The sequence below is a fragment of the Diabrotica virgifera genome, chromosome 3 (assembly GCF_917563875.1).
Source record: "Diabrotica virgifera virgifera chromosome 3, PGI_DIABVI_V3a".
Taxonomy (NCBI): Eukaryota; Metazoa; Arthropoda; class Insecta; order Coleoptera; family Chrysomelidae; genus Diabrotica; species Diabrotica virgifera.
This window is the reverse complement of record NC_065445.1, coordinates 42,192,310-42,205,363: the sequence shown is the minus strand read 5'-3', so window position 1 is coordinate 42,205,363 and position 13,054 is coordinate 42,192,310. Positions and strand designations below refer to the sequence as shown.

At 35.7% G+C, this 13,054-nt stretch overlaps 1 pseudogene; it reads left to right on the top strand.

Annotated features, from left to right (window-relative positions):
• Positions 1 to 5,580: 5,580 nt before the first annotated feature.
• Positions 5,581 to 12,782, top strand: LOC126882817 (facilitated trehalose transporter Tret1-like; annotated as a pseudogene).
• Positions 12,783 to 13,054: the final 272 nt, after the last annotated feature.

Sequence of the window (13,054 nt, the reverse complement as noted above, 5' to 3'; positions counted from 1 at the left end):
ATATAAAAATTATACAAAAATTCCAGAAAAAAAAACTGAGAAATATTGTAGATGCTCCTTGGTATGTGACAAACAGTGACCTCCATAAGGGCAGAGAAATGGAACCTGGATATAATCATCAAGAAGATGGCAGGAAGTCACGAGCAACAACTTCATAAGTACGAGAATATTGAGGAAATCCAGCTCCTCGATACTACTGGGCAAACTAGAAGATTGAAGAGGACATTGCCTTTTGAACTAGTTTGAGTAATAGGTGATAGTGAAAAGCAGAGCACAGTGCTTGTGTGTCTGTGTATGTTAAAATAGTGCACGATCTTGTTAGATTAGATAAGAGACGCTATAGACGGTTAAATTAAAATTGCTCATTGGTCAGTTATGACCAGATTGTAATTGCAATGTAAAATTGGAATGATTATGGAAAAAAATATATGACAAGATTTTGTGCAATAAAAATGTTTATATTTATCAAGGATGTATTATTTGGTATGGCCACATATACTTCTGATATATCGTCGGTGATGTAAAAATACCTCCTATCTGCTTTTTCATGAATTTTGTAGGAGACGAAAAACCATTTTTAGGGTCATCTCCTGTTTTCACATGTAAATTTTGACATGTTTTGTAGTAAATAGATAGTTGAATTCACTACAAAACATGTCAAAAAATATCATATGAAAACAGGAGGTGACTGTAAAAAAAGTTTTTAGTCTCTCTTACAAAACTCATGAAAAAACAAATCAGAGGTATTATGTCACATCAGCGACTATATCCAGGGAATGTCTAAAAAATATACTGTGAATGTCCAAAGAACATTCGTAGACATTCATGGAATGTTCCAACAAGACATTCAAGGAATATTTAAAATGCTGACACAGGACTTTCCTGGGACATTTAGGGAACGTTCTTGTGCTTTTGAGGATATTCCAGGCATGTTTTCAATGTCCTGTGTGTACATTCTAGGAACATACATGGAATGTTTGGTGTTATTAGGGTTGGTGTTGAACCTTTAGACCATGTAATTACATCCTACTTATAACTAGATCAGCGAATAATGTTCAGTACGTGTGTTTTAAGAAAACGTCTTTTTACTTTGAAAAGTCGACTTCATTCCTCTTTCCTCTAGGTCAACTTTATGTGTATATTATCGGACCTATATTTGCTTTTAGATCTTTTACCTTACTGACTGCTGCTCCATTGATACCTTTTATGGTATTGTACTTTTTTGCAGCAGAAGGCCCAGTGTTCTCACTCTTAAAGAGTAGGAGAGAGGAATGCTTAAATGCTATAAACAAATTAAGGAGCAATAAATGGGAAAAGGAGTTAGAGCTAGATTTAATTCAAATAACTAAAAGATTATCGTCTTGTTAATATAAAAGTATCAGAACATTATCGTTATTGAGGACTAAACAATGACTATAAAATATTTTTGTGGGGCCGCAGTGTTTATGCCGTTAATGGCCCCAATTCTTGACGAATCTAATTCAAATATATCTGAAAATACGTTAGCGATAATTGTAGGAGCAGTCAAAGTAACAAGATTCGGATTAACTTCCATTATAATATAAAAGGTGGGAAATAAGAAATTGCTGGTTATCATATGCGGCAACAGCGATACCAATAACAATTCTAGGTGTGTTCGTTTATCTCAAAAGTATTGGTTTACCACTAGTTCTTCAAAATCAGTGGATGCCTCTTACATCTGTTTTACCTTTTTTCATCTTTTATTCCATGGGACTCGGTCCAGTTCCTCTTGGTCTTCTTGGAGAGTTATTTACCCTTTATTGTAGGTCTATTGCCACAGCTTTCATAATGATTATAGTTAACTTACTGTGCATCATTTATACTGCATCATATCCCTTGCTAGCCGAAGCTATTGGAAGTCACAGTTATATGTGGATCTTTGGTTTTACTTGTTTTTTAGGAGCAATTTCAATTCATTTAGTTTATCCAGAAACAGCTTGCAAAAGTATTGCAGAGATTCAGCAGCTTTTAATTAGGTATTCAGAAGACAATAAGATAGTTAGTATTTCTTGAGTAGTTCAGTAAATAATGTTAAAATTGGAAATATATTTTATCCCCCTGTAACAGTAGTTTTTGTTCCAGACAACTAAATGTGCGTAGGTAGACTAAAACGGCAACTGCCGTCCAACTTGAACAACTGAATGTAATCAAGTGTATTTAGACTGATAAAATTTTAATTTTAGAATTGTAAAGAGATTACTCACTGAAGTAACTCTCTACATGTCTGTATTTTTTTACCATAAGAAATGCTTAATGCCCAATGTGCAGATTGTTGTACTCAATGGAGTTAATAAAAAAAGTTAACAATAAAAACAGGATATAAACGTAACGAAGACAAAGCTTAAGCTAATTAACAAGAAAAAGATAACGGAAGGTCAACTCTACGTTAACTTAACAGAGAAGTATTATTAGAAAGAGTGACGCACTACAACTACCTCGATACCACACCACAATATGAAGAATGGACCAACAACCAGGAGATTAAAACCCGCATCGGAGAAGGTAGATCCATCTTCAACGGGATGAGATTCTTTTTCGAGAGCTACTTCTCTCTTAGCATAAAAGTAAAAATGCTGCGATGCTATGTTTTCTTTGTGTGACCACTATAAACTCTCGACCGCTACAATCCTTCAGAAGTATGCGAAATTAATCCAGATGTACCCTCCTACAATCCATCTTGCAAGGAAAACTATTTGGAAAGCGAGGTCCAGGAAGAAGAGGAACATCCTGGTTAGAGAAACTCAGAATCTGGTTCAACGCATCTGTGTAGCTTTTCTGCGGTAGTTAAGGTAAGATCAAGATTGCCAGGATAAACCTCTTCATTTGAAACCCCCCTATAAATATAGCTAAATTGAATACAACAGGGAAATATTGCAGATTTGCAAATCAAAAACCGAATAACATAACTCTAATAACTAATATTTGTTTTTAATAATTCGAAGATATTCATTAGTCCAATTACTACTTCTTCTTAGGAGCAGCCTTTCTAGCTTTTGGTGAACTTGCTGCAGCCTTGGCTGTTTTCGGCTTGGATGTCTTTGGTTTTTTCGTAGGACATCTTTTATTTGATTTCTTCGTCTTGGTTGGTGTTTTTGCCTTAGACTCTGCGGAAGTCGGAACTACCGGATGAGGACGCAGGACGAGGTTGGCTTCTTCTCTGCCTTTGATGCGGCATTTTTAGCCTTAGTCACTTTCTTTACAGATTTTGACTTTTCACTGGTAGCAGAACGTTTGGTAGCGGCGGCAGTTTTCTTCGGTTTTAGCTGCTCCTCTAGCTTTCTTTTTTTCTCCTGAACTAGGCTTGACAGATCCAGAAGACGACGCTGGCTTGAAAGATCCTGACGCTCCTTTTCCTTTTGTCTGCACCAACGATCCAGCAACAACTGCAGCTTTTAAATATTTTTTGATGAACGGAACAACTAAGAAGAAAAATAAGCTAACTAAACTGAATAGGGCGGGGATCTGATAAATGAGAAACAACCGAGATATAACATATATGAAACCTTGGTTAAAATTAGTCTAACTAATAGTAAATAGACATGGATAATCATGGCAAACAACTTCAAAACCTCCATCACATTATTTAATCCAAGAGCCTAACACGAGCATGGAAAATCAAGATACTTATATAAAACAGTGAGTAGACCATGTGAGACGTGAACGCTGACAAAATAAATGGAAATAAATATCAAGTAAAAAAACAATAAAATATATGACTCGTGGTCGAAATTTATTTTTACTGATTTCGTCATTCCCCGTTAGAGGACAGTCTAACCACACTCTGCTGCAAATATTTTTAATATATGCAGTTCTTCTTCGTTTCGTTATGATTCAATTCAGTCTACTTGCATAGCCTCTTTGAAAAGGGGTAGACCCCGAAACACGGTGTCAGAGGATGGCAAGAGACTCGAATTGAATCATAACGAAAACGATTATTTTCTTTTCTTTTTCATACCTTACTCGGTTTAGAGTACAAAATGACCACGTTTGTTAAAATAATCTGAGACGCATTGTTGGAGTGTTCTCCTAGCGGCGCCGCTTGGTACTACTGTATCTCGGTAAACAGAATACTGACTCGTGGTCGAAATTTATTTTTACTCGTTTAATAAAATATATATTTAAAATAAACTCTACGTAGAGTTTATGACAAATGTATCTTGCCTGTAACTACATGTGGACTGGAGACCATGGCCTTTACAAAGAAAACCTTAGAGCAGCTCAGTACAACTCAAAGAGCGATGGAGAGGGCCATGCTAGGGATTAGTTTGAGAGACAAAATTCGAAATATCGACATTCGTGAAATATCAAAGATTACTGATGTCGCAAAACGTATAGCAAGGCTCAAGTGGCAATGGGTCGGATATGTTGCCCGAGATAATCCCGAAAGATAGACACAGAGACTAACAAACTGGAGACCAAGAGAGAACAGGCGAGGAGTAGGCAGACCGCAGAAGAGGTGGGCAGATGATATCAAACAAGTCGCGGGCAAGCAGTGGATGAGAATTGCCAAGAGTAGAAATCGATGGAAGCAAATGGAAGAGGCCTATGTCCAGCAGTGGACGAACACAGGCTGAAGAAGAAAGAAGAAGATATTTAAAATCCCTAAAAAGGGCTACATCACAGAACTAGTTTTCGATTGGTTTACTAATCATCATCAGTGCTTACGTGAAACTTACATGCTAACCACCAAGATATAGTATTACAAAAATATGTGGATGAAAACCCTTTACAAGTAATCCGTCAAGGAAACATGCGAACTTAAGCATGGATGTTTAAAATATTCCATTAATACGTCCCAGATAACATCTGAGCTATGATTTGACTAGTTCACATGATCAAATATCAAGTGTTTTGAGATAATAATCAACAGAAGGATCTCTGGACCCTATCATGACTCGAATACTAACCAATTCAGAATAAGAATAAATGTTGCAGTCAAACAGATGAAATGTGTAGATCTAGCGACGTAATGGAAAAGATTGAATCCTAACGTCTAAGATGGACTAGCCATGTGCAAAGACTCCCTAATAACTGCCTTACTAAGTTAATCTGGAAGGAAGCTCTGACAGGAAAAATTACCTTATATAACATATGGTCAGATTTAAGAACAAGAGGGCTACTCACATCACATGGACGACCGTTCAAAATGGAAAGTGGTTGTGCAGTCAGATAAGATTCACCCCAGGTTGTAGTGCTACGAGAAGAAGAAAAAGGAAGAAGTTTGTGTATGTCATTGATCGCTATCTAGAAATATACTGCTCTATACTCTTATGGAAAATGATTTTATTCTTGAAGTTTGTTTACAAATAAATATTTTAATAAATATTTCCAATACCAATATGAATATTTTTAGCGCAAATAAAAATAAAACTGTAAAAAACCCATATTTTTATTAAAGTGCATATTTCAAATATCAAAGTGCATTTTTTTTTATTAATTCCTGCATAAATTTCTGCATATTTTAACTTTTTTTGATGCATATTTTCCAAAGAGCGATTATAAATAGTTACCTTATAAATAATACGTAACTTGTTTATTTTTAGTTATCTGTGTCCTAAGTATAACTTTAGTAAAAGACATATAAACAAAATATATACATAGGTATACAAAATAGTAGCAGCGGAAGGATAAAAATCTTGTTTTGTTATTATTTTTCCATCTTATTATTCTCTTAAATATAGGCAATCAAGACATTGCCAGACATGTTTTTTCAGTAAAACTGAATGCATCGAACGTTTATTCAAGTAAGTAACATACAATAATATGTATCTTTACTTTAGACAAATACAAAATATCAGGTGACATCACTCCCCGACTTCGTTAGTGGCATAACCCCGAAATCGCTAACTTTTTAGGAGAGCAAAAACAAGATTTTATGTGAAGTCTTCTTTTTTCACTATGTAAGTTAACGAAATTCTAAACTCATGTGGATTATGTGTGTAGCTATGTAATGCTTGTATTTATTTTTAGTCATTGACATTGCTTTACCCAGAAGTTCATCCTTAAAATATGATAAAAAGCGCTACTGCTAAGGCACCCATATTCAAAACTCGAGGATTAGGTCGTATCAACCCGTCTTTTCACAGGTTATGGCACTAACACAGGGTTTACTTGAATAATTTTACTTGGCAAACAAATGCAGTATCACATATTAGGGCAAGATTCAAAAATGAACGGTACTTACCACACATCCACTCTCGACCACAGCTTGACGAAAAATGGTTTGTGGCGGGCTTGCTAATGCTGAGAGGGCCAAAACCGGAAAAGGTAATAAGGACACAGGCGCAATATTATGTATATTTTAAGGTAACTAAATTATATGACATTATTCCACAATGAAGACAACGCCTAAAGGAATGTGTGATGCCAAAAAAACGATTGCCTATAGGAAGCGTTCAAGTATTACGTAGCGCAATTTTTAAAGATTTTTAACCCCCCCCCCCCCCCCCCAAACTGCGATATTATCCTGACTAGCTTCAAGATGTTGACATTCCAAATATCACAGAGAAAACTAAACGTAAAGATAATTTTTGAAATTATATAACTCCTTCAATTGCTGGGGTTTGTCACACCCCACCTCTTTTTGTGTGGCACAAAAATTCCCCTGTTGGATGCCGGGTTAACGACTCACTTTACAGAATAAATCTCCTTGAAGCAGCCCTTTAGCCTTTTCTAACCGATTTCTTTTTTTGTTGTTTCCAACATTATTTTTCATAAAATTATGTCAAGTTATTTGTATTGATTATTTCAAGTATTTTCCCAATTGTTTTAGGACCAATATAATGAATGAAAAGTTAGCAAATAATTCCAATGTGGCGGACTATGAGTTTTTACAAGTAAAATATGTACCCGTGGGACAAGAAAAACTGAAGAATCTAAAGGATCAGAAAAAGGATACTTGGTTTCTTTATTTTACCATGATAACTAGTAAATATATTTATTTTATTAATTTGGCAATTTTAGTAGAATATACTAGTAAGTAATAAATAAATAACCTCAGATTTAGATATACGGCCTACTTCTAAGGGGAAAATTCGCTCTTCCCAAATATCTACGTTATCAAAAGTATTGAGCTCTGGTGGGAGGATACCCATGTTGTCCGAGTCCTCGGTGACTTAGTACGTCAGAGTGTATCTCACAAAATTTTTCGTTCGCATCTGGTCTAGGGTAGCACAGCTTTCTGCTTGGCCTTACATAGACTTACTTAGTTTACTTAGACTTAGACCTAGTTGTTGTATGTTTTTGGAGATTTTTCTTAGTACATAACACCAGCGTCTCCTTATTTGTATTTCTTCATTTCTCTACATAGGTATAGCCACATATATTAGTGTTTTTGCCTAGTAAATCTATTAACTAGTATGAGATCCTACGTATTATGTCTCATTCTAAAATCTACATCTCCTTCTTCTTCTTCAGTGCTTTATCCGGTCCGGATGTTGGCGATCATCAAGGCTATCATTGTTGTGTTGACTGCTCTGCGAAACAGCCCCGCGGAGGTTATCCCAAACCATTGTCGGAGGTTTTTCAACCACGAGATACGACGGCGTCCCGGCCCTCTCCTGCCAAATATTTTTCCCTGCATGACGAGTTGAAGAACTCGATATTTTTCTTCGTTCCGGATCACGTGGCCAAGGTACTCAAACTTACGTTGTTTTACTAAATTAAGCACTTCTTTTTCTTTTATCATGTGTTGTAGGACCTCAATGTTGGTGACATGGTCCACATAAGACATTTTTAGTATCCTCCTGTAGATCCACATCTCGAAGGCTTCAATCCGCTTTTCAGTGGCTTGCGTCAGTGTCTAGGCTTCAACTCCATACAGTAGCACCGGAAGAACGTAGCACCTTACTATCCGCGTCTTTGTTCCCAAACTGAGATCACTGCAGCACAGCTAGGGTCTCAGCTTGATAAATGTAGACCGTGCCATTTCAATTCTAGATCTAATCTCTTGAGCGTGGTCCCATTGTGAGTTGAGGGTAGTTCCGAGGTAAGTGAATCTGCCGATTCTTCACATCTTCTACATCTCCTAGATATTCTAATTTATTAGTTTTGATGGTTATGAGAATTTAACACTCTTTCCCCATTCTACGCAGGATTTCCACATTAGTAATTCAGTCAACCTAGGATATATGTATAATGCCTCTATAACACCAGCTTTGGAAAGCTTCGAGCCGATTCATAGATGCAACAGTCAGTGTCCACGCTTCCATTCCGTAGAGCAGAACTGTGAATATGTAGCATTTTAACAGACGGTATTTTGTTTCTAAGTATATATCTCAACTGTTGAAAATGGGTCTCATTCTAACTAATGCTGCTTTTGCTTTTATTATTCGCTGTTTAATTTAAATAAATATTATGTTTATATGGGATTAGCCACAGTGGTGATTGTATTGAAAATTGTACTTTTTTTATTTAGCTAATGCCTCGACAACTAATGGCCATTGGCATGGTAGGTACGGTGAATTTTTGCAGTTATGTACCTAGTGTCATGTGTAGTGTGTGTGTTGAGTCAGTGTCTTGTTACTTTGCAAAGTTGACGTCATTCTCGACGAATGTCTGCGATCCGTCCGGTGAGTAGCGATCCCACAAGGACAGAAACTACATATTTTCATTTATTTATTTATCTTCTTCTTATAGTGCCTATCCGTTACGGATGTTGGACACTAACATGGCTATTCTGACTTTGTTGACTGCTGCCCTGAAAAGTCCGGTAGTGGTTAAGTTAAACCATTTTCGCAGGTTATGCAGCCAGGATATTCTTCTTCGTCCTGGACCTCTTTTCCCATGCACTTTACCTTGAAGTATGGTCCGAAGTAGGTCATATCGTTATTCATTGCGCATTACATGGCCCAGGTATTCCAGTTTGCGACGTTTTATGGTTACGACTAGTTCGCGCTCTTTACCCATTCTATGTAGAACTTCTTCGTTGGTAACTCTGTCTATCCAGGAAATCCTCAAAATGCGTCTATAGCACCACATCTCAAATGCTTCGAGTCTCTTCAGTGATGCTTCAGTTAAGGTCCATGACTCCACGCCATATAAAAGAACGGAGAATACGTGGCACTTTACTAAACGAATTTTTATTTCCAATTTTATATCGTGGCTGTTAAAGATTCTTTTCATTTTGACGAAGGCTGATCTTGCCTTCTCGATCCTTATCTTAATTTCCGTCGAGTGGTCCCACTGTTCATTTAAGTTTGCACCCAAATAACAAAAGTTGGTGATTTGTGTTATAGGTTGTTGGTTAACTAGTAATTGACCAGGTGGTATCCTATTTTTGCTTATAACCATGTATTTGGTTTTTTTTATGTTAAAATCAAGCCCAAACCTGCTACTTACTTCTGCCACCCTGGAGACAAGTGTCTGCAGACCTTCAAGACTGTCTGCAAAAATGACAGTATCATCAGCGTATCTTATGTTGTTCAATCGTTCTCCGTTTATAAGTATTCCCTCGTCTATGTCCGTTAGCGCTAGGTTCATAATGTGCTCTGAATATGTATTGAACAATAATGGGGACAATATACATCCCTGTCGCACACCTCTTTTTATCTTTATGTCGTCTGTTAACTGATCCCCTACTCTAACAGCTGCAGTTTGTTCGTAATAGATATTGTTTATTATACGGCGATCTCTGCTGTCTAGACCAATTGAATTTAATATTTTCATCAGTTCGTCATGTTTTATTCTATCGAACGCTTTCTGGTAATCAACAAAAAACACATATATATCACAATTCACGTCTCTACATCTTTGAAAGTGAACTTGTATTGCAAAAAGTGCCTCTCGAGTACCCAATGCATCCCTGAAGCCGAATTGTGTGTTTGTCATGTGTTCTTCACACTTTTTATATATTCTTTTATGTATAATTTTTAAAAAAGTTTTCAGGAGATGGCTCATAAGGCTTATTATTCGATAATCTTCACATTTTTTGGCATTTGGTTTTTTAGGGATTGTTATAAAAGTTGATCTTAGCCACTGTTGGGGTATTTTTCCACTTTGGTTTATTTTGTTGAAGATCAAGGTAAGTCTTTTTTTACTTCGTCTTTATCCATAATTTTTAAAAATTCTGAGTAGAACTCGTCTGGTCCTGCGCCTTTTCCCTCCTTAATGTTGTTTATAGCAACTTCTACTTCCGCTTCGAGAATAGGTGGTATTTATAATAAACGAAATATTCCTGACCCTGGTGAGATTCGAACTCACGACCATTGGGACCTTTCGATCCAAAGGTAGGCGCTCTTACTACTGAGCCACAGAGGGGGTAAAATTGTACTTTTAACTACTATTATATGACGACTCGATTTCCAGTCCGGAAATAATTTTAAAAACAGATTATTAAGAAAATTGTGTTAAACTAGAGTATACGAGTATAACCGCCAAGATCTTAAGGGGCGGTCAACGTCCTCAACACATTAGCTATTAGGGTGGGCCGAAAAAAACTTCTTTATTTTATTTCGTGTTGATATACCGCGGAAAAGTTGCTACTAGGATAGAGTTTTAAACTACAAGAAGAATTTTTCAAATTGTTTGATATCTTCCGATCGCGCATTGGTCGTAACATTTCAAAAAATTGGTTGTTTTTGATTTTTTTTTTTTGCATTTTTATTGCAATTCAGTTTTTTTTTATTTAAGTCTTCTACCTGGCACATGAAAAGTAGGGCCGTTAAGTTGGTTTTATATTATTAAAAGCGTTTTATTTTCAAATAAGAAAATAGCAAAAAACGATATTTTTTAATATTTTATGGACGATGCGCGACCGGAATATGTCAATATATCTTTTTTTCTTTGCTTTATTTTAATCCTGACCCCTTAAGGAAAGATGTACGCGGTATAGCAAAACGGGATAAAATATTTTTGAGTTTTTAAAAAATTAAAAAAACCACCAATTTTTCAAATTTTACGACCAATGCGCGACCGGATGATATCAACCAATTTGAAAAATTCTTTTTGTAATTTAAAACTCTATCCTAGTAGCAACTTTTCCGCGGTATAGCAACACGAAATAAAAAAAAGTTTTTTCGGCGCACCCTATTAGCTATGGTTATCTGGCTATGTTTAATACTCCTTGGCGTTCATTCCAGAGTCTTTCTTGTCGATTTCCCATCCCGCATTAGTAATATATGTCCAGTCCAGCTACAAGTCTTATAATGCGTTCGAAGACATCGTTCATATTTAACAATCTACATATCTTTTCATTTTTTACCCTGTCTATTAATGTTAAGCCAAGTATTGAGCGCTCAATTTGTCTTTGGGATGTTTATAACCAGACGGATTGTTTATTTATAATTTAATAATTTTTATTATTTAAGTGTGAGTATAATTTTATAATCATTTTTTTATTTTCAGGTATTTTAACATGGCTTTCCGGAGGCTCATCATTAGTTTGGCCCTCCCCTGCTATAGTAAAACTAAAATCAAATAACACAGTCGAAAATCCCCTGGGCAGACCTATTACCACCCTCGAAATATCGTTGTTGCTTGGAACACAGAGCGCAGTCTCATTACTTGGTTCTGCTTTGTTACCAAAATTGTCTGATATATTGGGAAGAAAGTGCTGTATACACCTAATGGGATTAGCAATGTTCCTTAGTATGTCAGCATTGGCATTTGGTGACAATATATATCAATTTACCATTTTTTTTACACTCACTTCAACCTTTTTCGCTGGGATTTTGGGTGTCTTACCAATGTACCTGACTGAAATATGCGAAGATCATAATAGGGCTAAATTTGGTTGTCTAATGTCCGTTTGTCTGCCTTTAGGTCAGCTGTACACATTTCTAATTGGACCTTTATTAAGTATTCAGTGGTACACCCTTCTATTAGCAGTACCTTTATTACCCTTTATGGTGCTGTTCTTTCTTGTACCTGAGAGTCCATTGTTTTTACTAAAACATGAGAAAGAAAAGGAATGCATGTTTGCTATAAGAAAACTAAGAAGCAACAAAACTGATGAAGAGTTAAAAAATGATTTCCTTAGCATCAGTTTAAGTTTAGAAACAAATGTACAACATGGAAACAAATTTATTAAGCTATTTAATACCAAGGAGGGCAGATATGGTGTATTATTGGCTCTAATCCCAATGTGTACACAGTTTTTATCAGGAATGCCAGTCATACTACCTCTCTTAGCTCCTATTTTTAATGAGTCTGGATCGAATATGTCAGGAAATGCCATAGCAATATGTGTAGGAGTAACAAAACTAACGTGCTCCTTTTAACCTTCTTAGTAGTTGAAAAAGTTGGCAGAAAACCGTTATTGCTGTTATCTTCTATGGGTACAGGTTTTTCAATTTTTGTTCTGGGATCATTTTTTTATCTGAAACATATAGATTACTATTTAATTAACCAGATACGCTGGATACCTCTTATAAGCATATTATCGTTCATTATTTTTTATTCACTAGGACTAGGTTCAATACCTCTAGTAATGATCAGTGTCATGTTCACTGAAGAGCTCAGATCTACTGCTACATCTTTCATAATTACAACCACATACTCTTTGGTGGCTTTCTACGTGGCCCTGTATGCTTTAGTATCTGAAGCTATTGAAATCTATTGGTGCATGTGGCTATTTGCCACAATCACCTTTACTGGTTCTTTTTTCATGTACATGTTTTTACCAGAGACTAAAGGAAAGAGTATCGAAGAAATACAACATATTTTAAAACATATGTAACAGTATATTATTGTTACTATTAGACAATTTTTATTTATTATTTTATATATTTTTGTGTTATGCAAAATATTTTTATTGATATAATATACCCTTATACAATTCATTATATGAATAAAATAAATAAAGTAATTACAAACATTGATTTTAATTTGGAAAAATTTTATATATATGTTACGGTAAAAGTAGACAATCTGGTAGTTGTACACAATTACCGGTAATTGTATACAATTATCAGAGTCAACGGTAAATGTAGGAAATATTCTTTAAAAACCCTTTATTTCCTACTTTTACCGGTAATTGTACACATTTTCCAGACGATCTTGGTAAAAGTAAGAAATTCGAATTAAAACGATCGGC